General features: G+C 45.6%; 2 protein-coding genes across 3 annotated transcripts in view; one reads left to right on the top strand and one right to left on the bottom strand.

Moving 5' to 3' along the window:
* The window catches only part of LOC138567072 (transmembrane protein 121-like), a 213,808-nt gene extending 207,214 nt beyond the window's left edge, over positions 1 to 6,594 (bottom strand). Inside the window, exon 1 of the mRNA XM_069644920.1 lies at positions 6,357 to 6,594. The gene's annotated coding sequence lies outside the window, so the exon portion shown is untranslated. The remainder of the gene's footprint in view (positions 1 to 6,356) is intronic.
* MRPL11 (mitochondrial ribosomal protein L11) overlaps positions 1 to 13,561 on the top strand; it is an 893,931-nt gene that overhangs the window by 438,875 nt on the left and 441,495 nt on the right. The gene's annotated exons all lie outside the window — the stretch shown is intronic.

The raw sequence follows: 13,561 nt of genomic DNA, 5'->3' as shown, positions 1-13,561 counted from the left end.
CATTGCGCCCTAGAGACTGGTTAGGTCATTTTCTTGCACCTTTTTTCATCCAAACACATTCTTTTTGTGGTTAATAATTTACCTATCACCATATATTCCTACTCGGAGTGCTACAATCTTCTATCTGTTGCATCTTCTCTGTTCTTTACACAGAGGTGGGTTTTGTATAATATTTTCTACATAGTTCTGTTGCAGATGGCGTGTTTGATTAAAGTATATATGTCAACAACAAATATTTATTTGGCAAATGCCATAAATGCATAAAGCAATATAAAACAATCACATAAAAGGACAATTGATTATACGAAAGGTTGGCGAAGTAGTCAAAGTGCTAGTCCTTTACTCTACGGATATAAACAGCAGAGCTAATGCATTAAGCAGCAACTAAAATAACTGAGGTGTGAGTGCATAATACAGTGTAAAAATCGGCTGTGTTGGAAACAGAGAACGAGCCCTCATGGTCGTATATTCGACTCCCACCCCAGGCGAGGTAGGGAACACACACACACACACACACAAATGTATCCTGTTGGAGCTTTGCGAAATTAGAAAGGAATTTGAACGTCCCAACACGAGTAAGGGCTGCGGCCGGTTGTGAAGGACAAACCCATGGGAGCCAGGGCAGAGGTCTCGAGCTGCCAAAACACAAGCTGAGATTTAGGACACTAGCACCCCCTTGGATGATGACCATTCCATTTGAACTACCAGATGCTCATGGGCAAAACTCCTAAAGCCTTCACAAATTTAGACTGATTAGTGGGACCTGCAGGAATCTCAGGCCTAGCTCTCGGGAGGGGTAGCTGATAAGGGGGAACAGAGGACAATGAGACCCGTGATTTGTACCGGAAGAGCAAAAGGTGAGGCCAACTCTTATAAGACTGCGACGGGGAGGCATGGTGGGGGCACCTGTCTGTCTGTGATGAGAAAAGAGTTGCTTTATTCGCAAGGACCAGACTGATTTTGAAGTTATCCACTGAGCTCATGTTGACGACCGGGTGCACATCACGTGATTAGGCCTCACGGCAAGGCAGCGCTCTCAGTAACTTAACCAATCACCCATCAGCAACTCAAGGTGAAGAGATCGAAACCCACGTTTGAAGGAGTTGGAGTCGAAGATGATGTGGCTAATGAATCTGGGGGTCAATATGTGATTAGTAGTATGTAAATGGGTGGCAGCCAATGAGGGTGGGGGGTTAACACTGTATATCGTATGCGTCACAGATGGCGATTTTTGTAGTTAAAATGCACTGTTTGCTTTGAAGAAGAGAGCTCTGCAGCAGTGGACTTATAATACCCTGTCTCCATTTCCTTTTTGTATACAAATAAAGCTCTTGTTCTTCTCACAAAAGGGTGCACCTACCTAGCCTTTTTCCCTAGCGGGTTGTTAGTCCTCTGTCTGGTTGTTGGAAGGTATGTAACATTTTCCTCACATGATAGCTATATGGAGCCTGCATTTGTCAAACATTGAAACACATAGGTAACCTTTTCACAGATTACCTTTTGTTAGGAATCTTGAAAGTACATTTTCAAAACCCAAATGCCATTTTTTGCCTTCTGCTGAATTGCATTCTGGTATTTGTTGTCTCCCATTCAAGATGGGGGGAATAATGCCACATTGTACATGTTTTGCTGAACATATTTCTACATAGTTTTATATATTTGTGTGATTTATCTTACAAATGTTTGTTTACTTTTCAAATCATCATAAAACTGAGCATTGTGGAAAGGCATACATGTTTGTTAGGAGGGAAAATTATGAGGGGGCAAATGAGTCATAAATAATTGCCCAGGATGTGGCAAGAGGATTTGCTTTCATGGCGAATGGAGAGGTTATTTTCCCTAGTTGTGGCCATGTTCTGCTTTTCAGGGCAAAAGTAGAGGATACATGTGAGTGGACAGCATCCGTCCGCTTTTTTCAGAAGGCAGATTTAACCACACTTGGGTGTTTTTGAGGCCGGCAGGCTTGCTCAAGTGTTTGGCTACCAGGATTGGCTCAGGTTGACATGGTCCTGGTGCAGACGCTTACCAACGACCAAATAAAAGTGTCATCAAAGCACAAGTATTGGGATATTGTTTTCCAATTAATATTTCACTATATATTGTTGGGTTTAAAACGTGGGCACCTTCTACACTTTGCCAGCGGGGTTATTTGAAAATCTCCTCTCTCGTTTTATTTTCACGGTGTTGATTCTCAATTTTCTTTGAGCGGCCAATGCTCTTTTGTCTTGTGCACTTTCTTCTAAGGGGAAAGGCTAATTGAACTAAATGTGTATATTTCACTTTAAGATATGTTAACTTAATGTGCATATATTCATGGGGCAGCAGAAGTTCCCACGCTGAGTGATTGAGGAAGTCATACATATCCCTGGGTTGAAACACCATATTTTGCAGCAGGCATAGGAAATAAGGCATATGATGTATACACACATATACTGTCACATAACCTGCTGAGTTGCCTTTACAACATTCTGCTATAGGATCTCCTGCTTCCCTCTGCTATTCCTACATCTGTCAAATAGCTTTGGCCTGCTCACCCCCACCAGTCAAGTCTTGGGGTATATTGATGAGCCTCCCCTCTCATTTTGAAGTGAGCAGCACTTCATAATTTTGCAGGATGCTTGCTAACAGGTCATCAAGCTTGAACCCAGCAGGAGAAGCGACAGAAATCCTGCCACACCCAGTGATTTAGAGGAGCACAGCTCTCCAGATTTTTTGTTTTGTTTTGGTCACCTCATGCAAATAATTTGAAGACTCCACAGGGGCAAAATGACACACCTGCCCCGTTGTTCAAGGAAACTGGTGCAACTACCCCCTCTGCCCCTTTGCACTCAGCTCTTATGTGTATAGTATGCAACCCCTGCTTTTTTTAGGTCTTCCGTCCTGTAATTTTTTAAACATTTGCAGGCCTGCAGAATTGACTTCTTCTCACTGCCTCAAGACCTAGCAGGTACATAGGCTCTATCGCGCTATAAGGCCCATACTGCAGTATATGCAACCTGCCCTGTCTGCCCCAGGCTCAATCCCATTCTTGACGAGACATTCTTGGAACCTGCTTGGAGTTGATCTTTTAAGAGTCAAGATAATTCTTATCTGTAGCTTCTGAAATAAAAGCATATTGCTAGTTTGGGGAACACGTTCAAATATAGACACAATAAAAATAAAAACGATTGGGAAACTTCTGCAAAATCAGTTGGCTTCAGTTAGCAAAATGCAATCGCCATATTTTTGCAATGCCCTCTACAATCAGATTGTATTTTCAAATCAAAGTTGCAAAAAGATCTTTAGCTAACAATATTTCTACCAATTGTATTCCTTTTTTTAATATAATAAAACTTGGGGGTTCACCGCAAGTAACCTAGGGTAATCCAGATGGGGACCCTTCGCTCACTGTGCCTTAGAGAGGCTCAGCTTCACCTCACTGAGGAGATATTTGATCTATGTCCATGTTTGGTCTCAGTAAAGGGGTCCCACACCCCTTTTAAATTTGGAAAAACTTGGGGTTTCACCCTAAGTGAGGAGGCCCAACCAGGCTGAAACGCGTGTCTGGGGTTGCTGTGGTACTCTTGTTCAGAGGAGAATTGCCTAGCATTTAGGTGCTGGACTGCCCTTGTGGGTGGGACAACGAGTGATATGCAAATGGGTATTTCTCCTCTGTGAAGTGTGCAGTGAGCTAAAACGTGGTTGTAGACCCTCCTGAGCGGAAGAAATTCCATAGAACAGGGTATTTGACCCATGTTCGTTCTCAGTAGAGGGGCACCCACACTCCTTTTTATATCTGGGAAGAGATGTGTTCAAGTGCCTGAATTGCAGACTTGTCTCAGATCCTGGCTTCTCCACTTCACCAAAGTGTGTGCTCCCAGGCAAATCCTCTAATCTCACTTTGCTGGATCTGCCAACATTAGAAGTCTATCTAAGGCATTCGGCTAACACTTTCTGGTACTTTAAAAAAGCCTCAATCCTTATATTGCCACATAGGTGAATATTAAGGACAGTTCATATACTGAACATCACAGTTTGTCTTCTGTCGTACTCATGGCAACGTATTTTCAATGTAACTTCTCTTTCTGTGATATACTCTTCTGTAATATCACTGATGTCACTATGTATGTAAATGAATGGTAGCCCACACATCTGTTGCTGCCAGGGCACTGCAAATCCTAGGTTCGGCCCTGCATCTGTTCCATAGCTCTCGACCTTCTGCGCTCCCTCGGTGGGTGAAAACACACGGTTTTTGGCGGATGAAAGCCCATTTAATTGTATGGATGTGACAGGAGCTTGGCGAGTGAGTAAACTGATAACAGAGCGCGAGACGCCCTCCAGAAGCGTACGAGTTGAGAGCTATGAATTGTGTGCTCATGCATTGAAGGCGTTTCACTTGTTCCACTTGGCGCCATAAAGCCTTCTGACCTTTTCCGGGCATTTGAGCCCTCTGAAAGGAAACCGAAGCAGAAAAGATGAAAAGCAGGATTTAGGGGCCCAGACAGTCTAGCTAAACTGTGCAAGCACTGCACAATATGTCACAGGAAAATGCAGGGCAGTCAGATGCGAAGATATGCCCTGCTCTGATTTATAGAAAGTCAATGCAAACAAGCACTGGCAATGCCAACACTTTGGGCTTTTCTGAAGGCATGGAAAAGGCACTCGCCAGGCACTGCCACAGTAGCGTTAATTTTTAAAATTGTGCGAGTGCCTGGGCATATATTACCAGTGCCTGGCAAATGCCTAATACTTATACGCAAGCCAAAACCGTAGGCTTTGCCAATTCTTGTTTTTAACAGAACTTCAGTGAAGTAGACACGTAGTGCTTATAATTCGAGTGGCTAAATGCAGAGCTGGTAAGACATTTTAAATGCACCTCTAGCACGTGTACAGCTCTAATTAAGTCTCAGAAGACTGCTTTGAAACAACCCTGGCAGGCACTTTGAGTGCAAAGTTTGATGGTAAGGCTTGAATAAAGCGAGGTCCAAGAGTTCCCATCGGGCAGTGTATTGGTAGGCGCGGGACAGTAACTTGGTGGCACTAGCCTTGAGGATTAACCTAGCACTAAGCACTTTTTGACTGCACCTTCATATTGATTATTATACACTGCTTTAGATATATAGATGGAAATGAATTATGTTGATCAGTGTCTGATAGGTTTGCTTTTAGACGTTTTGTATGCCTATATACATTTTATGATGGTACTGTGTGAAGGATTTTTATCCTATTGTGATTTTTTGATTGTAATAAAATATGATCCAATTTAATACCTGACGGAGCCTTTTCTCCTCCCCACAACTACCTGAATCCATCATTAATTGAATCATTTGTGTATTTACCTGAGTGACCACCTGCTTTTGTTCTTGGGGATTAGCATAGCCATGGGCAGGAAAGTAACCAAACACCTACAAGCTTTGTATCCCATCTCATATGCCATTTCTCCCCATCTGTACTTTCGGCTTATTGGTGGCACACGTACCACTTAATAGATGGCCCCAACTAAAAACGATAAGTGCCCCCTAGTTGCCCTCCTTTGTTGCCTTTTGCAGCAGCACAGTACCAGCTTTAGTTTGACGCATTGCCTCGCTAACTCCTGACATCAACTACTGCTTTAGGTCATCGAAAATAGCAGCACCCCTCTATCCGGTGTCCCCAACAAAACAGGTGACACGCAGAGGCGTTGTTGGGGGGGTATGGGGAGGTTATAGCCCCGGGTCTTTTGGTTGTAGCCCTGGATAGAAGCTCAGGGGCTACAACCAAAAGGCTATAACTAGCCCGGAGTCCTGATATTAGCATAGCCCCGGATCTTTTCCAGTCCTAGCAACACTGACTCGTATGTTTGTTTATTTGCATTTGTATAGCGCACTTACAGCCCAGAGACATCAAGGCGCTGTTCAAGAAAGTTTAAATTAGGTGGTTCACAGGCGACCGACCGTAAGGTCTCTTAGTTGTGGATCATACATGGGTTGCATTTATTAATGATTCAGAAGATAACGCATGTCTCATTTCAAAATGACTCCATAAACGCTAAACATCATATATGTAATACATTCAGATCCTTAAGAAGTAAACAATCCTTGCATTCCTGCCAGGCAATTAGGCCTGCTGCCATCTGACCACCCACTGTGACACTTGAGCTGGAATATCTGATCAACTTTGACATTTCTATTACCACCAACTTAATTTCAATAAAACTACCCTAAATACTAGCTGTACACGGCCTTCAGTTAAAACAAAGTGGGTCCTCTCCTCCAGCACCCCACAGAGCCCTTCTAACTGCACACTGGCACAAAGTATCAGGACTTCGGGACCCAGGGGTAACTCAAGCACAGCCAAGGGGCAGTTCAAGTGTGCGTGCCTCAAGACATCCACCTCACCCTTCACGCAGGAAACGTCTCAAATCTTCCTTCCAGCGCTTGCCCGCCCCCTACTGTTGGTGTGACCAGACGTCCCGGTTTTCTCGGGACAGTTTAGGGAAATCACCCTCTGTCCCAGGGTCGCAGGAGTTTTTTCATTTTCCAAACCCCATCCGGGGATTGGATGGCTGGCTACGGTCCCGGTTTTTGCTGGGACCCGATTTTGAAATCCCGGGATCGGGTCCCGGCACACCCTGCATGTAAATCTTCCACCTTCACCTCCCTGGTGCTCTCCTCTAATGAGAGGAGTGCGCTTGTGAACACACCCCCCACTCCTCCCTCGCAACAGGCCAGCGACATAGAAGTAGGACTACCGTTTTAGCGTAGTCCTACTTCTGTGTCAATGGCCTAACCTGGCTTTTAAAAAGAAATCTGGTCACCTTACCTACAGTGCTGCTTTCCAGCGCTTGCCTGCCCCCTACAGTGCTTCCTACCAGTGCTTGGCCGCCCCCTACAGTGCTTCCTTCCAGTGCTTGCCCCCCCCTACAGTGCTTCCTTCTAGTGCTTTCCCGCCCCTAGAGTGCTTGCCCCACCCCACGGAGACAGAGATATTGGGCATGAAGAGTTGCTCTCAAATGCCCGATGGCTCTGCCCCATAGAATGCGACGGGCATTTTTGCATTTTTAAGGTATGGTAATATCATGAATCTCTTTTTTAACATGGACGTAAACATCCGTGTGATGTGCACTTGTGAAGTGCTATATACATAGTGTGACTCGTGGCCTGGTATTACCCAAATTGATCTTTTCAAATTGACCTTTTGTCCTAATTGACCTAATAATAGTGGTCCTAATAGACCTTCTTACAATTGACCATTACCTTTATTTTAGTTATTTTATATATTTGTGGGGTGGGTTTGGGATAATACATTTTTTAAAAAATTGGATTACGTGGAGGGTTCCGGGGGGGGGGGGGTTCCCCTGCATATATGCCCTAATTGACCTTTTTTTAAATTAGATAAATTATCCCGCAATCTATTGTCATTAGATCAATTCGGCCCTGGGTTTACTCAGTGGATTAAGTGGAATGCTAAATCGAGGGTGGGGAGGGGGGGGGGCTCTCGTTAGTGGGCGTGACCCAAATATGTCTACTTAGGCTATGCCCCCTAACGAGAACCCCCTCGCCAATGGGGGGCAGGGGAGCTGGTTAAAGCAGGAGAACTGGGAGCTGTGACACTAGTGTGCCCCAGCTCTCACACCCAGCAGGCAGCCCTTTGATTCAAGGCGCTGCGTGGTTAAAAACCACAGGCTCCTTGAATGAAAGGGCTGCGTGATGACTCTGTACTCTGAAACAGGAGGAGGGCTGGAGGGCCCAGTCTCTCCTTTTGTTTCCGAGGAAAGAATCCTCCGGCATCATGAAGCCTCGTTTAAAAGACTTTGTGCTGCATGATGACTCTTTACTTAGAAACAAAAGTAGAGATTGGGCCATCCAGCCCTCCTCCTGTTTCGTAGTTGAGTCATCTGGCAGCCGTGTAGCTGAAGCCATGGTTGCACTGGCTGTCTGCAGATGTCAGTACTTCCAAAGTGCTGACACCTGGAGGCTGTCTGTGTAACTGTGCAGCGCTATGGCTACACGGCTTCCTTAGGTGTTGGCATGGCTGGAGCTAGTCGTGGGTGGGTACCCGACAGGGCCCCCACTCGGGAGCCCTTTCTGGAGATTGGCGGGCCTAGGCCCTGGCTAGCCCCGTCCCACTTAAAGTCCTCGGTTTACTTTCAAACACGATTTACAATGGCAGTGTCCAAACAGCGTGGAGCACCTAGCGAACTGGTTATTGGCATACCTGTGTTAGTTATGCTGCTAAGCAATTTGAGTGGTGCGCTTCACTGCTCAAAACTGGAATGCCTTGTGCCAGCTGTATGGGATTGCTTGCATTTCGCGCCTTCTCTCCACAAGCTTTAGTACTGTTTGCATAATCCCCATTGTGCTTCCCAATGAACCAGGGCACGTTGTGTCCGGCAGACGTGTGTGCACGCACAGACATGGGGGTGAAAGGAGGGGGGGCGCCTCTTATTCGGAGTGCCCACCCCTGTATGAGGGAGTCCTCGTGAGTGAGGTCATAGTGCAGACGCTGTGTGGGACCCTGCTGAGTGTAGGGGCTCCACAGTGTGAGTCGGTTCCTGGCTATCTGCCTGCGAGGAGGGTCCTCTGGGTGTCCCCTGGATCCACTTAACCTGATGAATGAGCGCCAAGAGACCACGCAAGTGGCATCTGTGCGCGGTACAAGAAAACACAACACAACATTGCTGTAACCTGGCGATGGAAGAACTGAGAAGGAAGAGGCATCTTTTGTGCGGCCCACTCCAGAGACTGTTGTGTGAGCCTCATCCTCCCAGGCTGCCCACTCGGCCATTTAGATGACAAGCTTTGCTGTTGAGCCCGGCCGTCAAACTTCACCTTTGTCACAGCTGAGGGGAGTGAAATGCCGACTAGGACGCATATTGCATCTGAGTGATGAATGCAAATGAAACACAAAACAGCAAGGCTGACAAATGGACGGATGGACATGGATGAAAACGGCCACACTGTAAACTCCCACTCAGAGCTGGCCCTAGGATTTGAGGGCTCTGGGCGGCAAAAGGTTTGTGGGGGGCCGCCTTTATTTGCATAAATAGTGACATCAGTGATATTACAGAAAATATGGTAGACTGAGTCTTCAGTATGCAACGGTATCATGTGAAGTAGCAGACAGTGTGAGCTGAATATCTCAAATAGACTTGAGATTTAGATTTTGGCAGATAAGGGATAGTGAGAGAGGAATTTGGCAGGGAGCACACACTTTGGTTAAGTGGAGAAGCCGGGATTGGAACTTGAACACCTCTCCTCTTCTCAGATGTAATTGGTAGAAATATTGTTTGTAAAAGGTATTTTTTTAAACTTTTGTGTGAAAACAGCATCTGACTGTGGAAGGCATTGCAGAAATGTGGTAAGTGTATTTTGTTAACTGAAGTTACCTGCTGTTTTTGCATGCTTTTCCCAAATATTTTTATTCTTATTTTGTATGTCTTTGGCCATATTGTCCAAACTAGAAATATGCTTTCATTTCAGAAGTTACAGATGAGGATTATTGTGGCTGTCAAAAGAAATAAACCTCAAGCAAGTTCCAAGGGTGTTATGTCAGGGCAGGGATTAGCCATGGAGCAGTCGGCGCAGGTTGCGTCTACTGCAGGATTATAGCACGCTAGAGCCTATTTACCTGGAAGGTCTTGAGGCAGGGAAGTAAGCATTGTTCAGGTCTTCAAATGTCAACAAAATTAACAGGCCTCAAGTCCTAAAAAAGAATAATTTAGGGTATGGGGGGTCTCAATAATATATGTATGGGCGCTGAGTGTGGGCATGTATCTTTCAAAATTAGCAAGTGCTGTTCACTTCAAAATTGGAAAGGAGCCTCATTAATGGACCACTTGGCCTTTGATTGGAGGGTTTGAGCAGGCCAAATCTGCTTTGCTGGTGTTGCAGGGGATCCTATAGCAGAATACTTCAGACATCTCAGTAGGTTAGGTGACTGCTGCTGAGATGTTATACGTTTAGACCTTTCTGTAACTCATATGACTTTTTTCTATTCCTGCTGAAAAATGTGATGTAAAATGTATTTTGGCCTGGGGATGGGTACAGCTCCCTCATGTCACTAAGTGTGGGAATTTCTGCCCACGTAGCAAAAATCAAAAGCTGACAAATCAATTTCCAGGGCACCAGTGAAGATCGGTTTCTAAACCATCAATCAGCCCCACACCTCTAGTACACCAGAACAGATCCGAACAGATTCTTTATAAACCTCCTTGTCCAATTTTGGTAACAATGACGGAACGGCAGGCTTATCTCCGCAAAGTTGTGGATCATTGGTTAGTTGCAACTCAGCGAAAATACAATTATTAGCCAATGATGAAAGGGACTGTCCGGTCAAGGTTATAGAAAAATATCCACTTTATTATTATTACAACAGACAGTTCTAGCACACTACAAAATACAACCCACCCTGTAAAGGAATACAGAGGACAGACAGTTTCACGAAGGAAACGGATGCACTCTGGATACTGACAGGAGGGTAGTCGGTAAAGAAATCAGTCTGAACTGTTCAAGGTTATTTGGTTTCAGCACCAAGGGAGCAAGGGGTCGTACATGTCACTAGGGGCCTTCAGAGAAGGAGCAGGGGGACAGAACCACAATGTACCTGGAGCTTGAGATGATCTTGATGCTCCCCAGCGTCAAGTCGGTTCCAGGATGCTTTGCAGCTCCTGTGGCAGAGTTCAAGATGGGAGACAACTGCGGGTATCAGGTGGCAGGCAGTTCGGCCAGTGAGGCTGGATGGACTGCTGCAGGCTGGCCTAAACGGCAGCTTAGGGTCAAGAATCGTTGTCTCTGTGCTGGTTGGCGGATCTGGAACAATGGTCGAGTCACCTCGGATGGCTTTAGTGACTGCAGTGTGACAAAAATCAGTGGTGGAGCCGGTCGCGGTTCGAGGGCACGACTGCCTTGAAAATGTCCTTAAAAGAGGGGCTCTGGTTGATGCTTGTTGTGGCACTCCTCCTAGCTTCTTCGCAGGGCTTGTGTCGTCCTATAAGGCGGATGGCCCAAAGCTGAGGAGAGTGTTTGCAGACAGTGGCCTTGTCCTTTGTTCAGAGACTCTCTGGCACTTCCCACCTAGGAACCTTGCTGGTCGAACCTAGCAGGGCACGCTGTGTGCTGGCTGGGTACCCGTTCTGGAGCTGCTGGATTGGTCCTCTGAGTCCGGTATTTCCCTCTGTTCCTGAGAGATGTTTAAGGGAGGGATCTTGCTTTCCTCTTGGAAATCCTGGCCTTCCTTCACTGGCGGAAGCTGTAAGACATACTGTACCTTCAGTCCTCCTTACTCCTTTCGAAGTCGTCGGATGATCTTCTAAGTGAGGGGCTGAGCCCTCTTTTAAAGCCAAATGGGCCCCAGTGATTGGTGCATGCTAAGCCTACCTTAATGAACCAATTCTGGGTCCCTACCAACAATCTTCTGTTATGTGCGAGGTCATAACCAGGGTGCTTTGAAACAGGAAAGGTAAGGGATGACAACATGTACTTCTAAGTCCCACCCATCTTCCTGTCTGTTGTGGATCAAAGTGTCTCTCTGGTTAATTGAGCTCTCTGTGACTCCTGATCAAAGCGCAGGTCTCCCTTGAAGTTTGTGAAGTTTTAAAGAAAATTTATCAACAGTGGAAAAATAATCTGAGAGAGGAGAATTTCCACTACTTATGCTGGCACAGTATAAAAGGTGTCCAACTTTTAAACCCAACAATTTATAATGAAATAGTCCAAGGAAAAATAATCCAAACAGGAGACGTGTCCTTTAATGACATTTTTATGTGGTCTCGTGGGTAAGCGTCTGCACTGGAAGCATGACAACCTGGGGTAAAATCCTAGTACACTTGAGCGAGCACACTTTTAAAAATTCTGGCCTCAAAAACACCTAACGGGTTGCGTCTGCCCCTGAATAAAGTCAGTGGACGCTGTTGACCCACAGGTATCCTTTACTTGTGCCCTGAAAATCAGCACGGGGCCAGAACCAGAGAAAATAACCCCTCCCATCTCCAGGTTTGCAACCTCTCCTGCTACATCCTGGGCATATAGTCATGACTTACTTGCCCTCTCATCCTTACCCTTCCCTCCCCCATGTTTGGCTTTCAACAGGGTTTATAGTCATAATGTCGAAAAAAAAATGTCGACAGACAAAAATGTCGAAAAAAAATGTCGAAAATAATAATGTCGACATCCTATACTTATAATGTAAAAAGTCATGTTTTCGAAAAAAAAATGTCGACATTTTTTTTTTTGACATTATGACTATAAACCCTTAAAACTATCAACACCTCACCCAACACCCCCCTGCCACCCCCCCCCACACCCCCCAACCACCCTTTCACCCCTCATACTCAACACATACCAATTATTTATTTATTTATTTATTTATTTATTCAATAATTAAATAAATAAAAATTGTATTTACTATGGGGGGGTCCCCCCCAACCCCCCCTCACCCAACACCCCCCTGCCACCCCCCACACCCCCCCAACCACCCCTCATACTCAACACATCATATATATATTTATTTATTTATTTATGCATACACTAAATTAATGTCGAAAAAATATCGAATAATGTCGACATTTTTGTTTGTCGACATTATTGTTTTTCGACATTAATTTGTCGACATTTTGACTGTCGACATTATTGATGTCGACATTATGACTGCACACCTTTCAACAGTACTCTGTTTTATAAAGAGAACTTGAAAAGTACACACACCATAGTAAAGTACTCACACAAATATATACATCTGTATAGAAATCTGCTTGGAAAAAGTTTACAATTGTGGCATTTCCCCAGTTGGTGCCTGCGGGTCCCCTATGGCCGCAGGGCCCTGGTCGGCTGCACACACTGCCCATGCCTCGGCCGGCCCTACTCCCACTTGGGCCCCGACTCATGCTATTGTACATGGGATGCGAAAACAATGATAACCAGCATTGGCAGTGCTAACAGTTTGGGCTTTTGTGTAGGCATGAGAAAGGCACTTGTCAGACACTGCCCTAGTGGTATTAACTGGCCATTGACTGTATCGGGTGCATCATGGTGCGAATACCTGCGCATCTAATAGCAGTGCCTGGCAAATGCCCAATACTTATACACAAACCAGAACTGTGGGCTTTGCCAATGCGTGTTTTTAACAGGACATCAGTGAAGGAAGTCCCTACCCCTGCACATCCGCAATATGACACTCACTTGGCATTCAGAAAGGCCCTCAAAACCTGTCTCTTCTCTTCCTTCTCCTGAAACCCTCTTGCACTCTATTCTGTTGATAGGCACACAAAAACACTGACCCAAACACAACACTCCTATCAACCAATACCCCACGGATGCTGGTAGCGTTCACAGCTGCACACCGTGTCTTCCCCCTTAACTGACAGACCATCTTACATCACCCCCCATCCCCCTGTCTCTACAGGCACCTCTCCCACTGCTCAGACTTTCGTTCCAGGGAAACCATGACTAGAAAGGTCAGCCAATCGCATTGGACCAAGAAAAAAAACATTGATGCCAAACTCCATCCAAGCTTTTATGGTAGGTATTCCTTGCACCACGTCTGTGAACACAGGCCACTGGCATGGCCACCCGTCCATGCACCCTAGAAAGTGCAGCTATGGCTA

This window comes from Ambystoma mexicanum, chromosome 2p, assembly GCF_040938575.1.
Source record: "Ambystoma mexicanum isolate Mex_15411 chromosome 2p, UKY_AmexF1_1, whole genome shotgun sequence".
Taxonomy (NCBI): Eukaryota; Metazoa; Chordata; class Amphibia; order Caudata; family Ambystomatidae; genus Ambystoma; species Ambystoma mexicanum.
The sequence above is the reverse complement of the archived record's forward strand: the minus strand, read 5'-3'. Positions and strand labels throughout refer to the sequence as shown.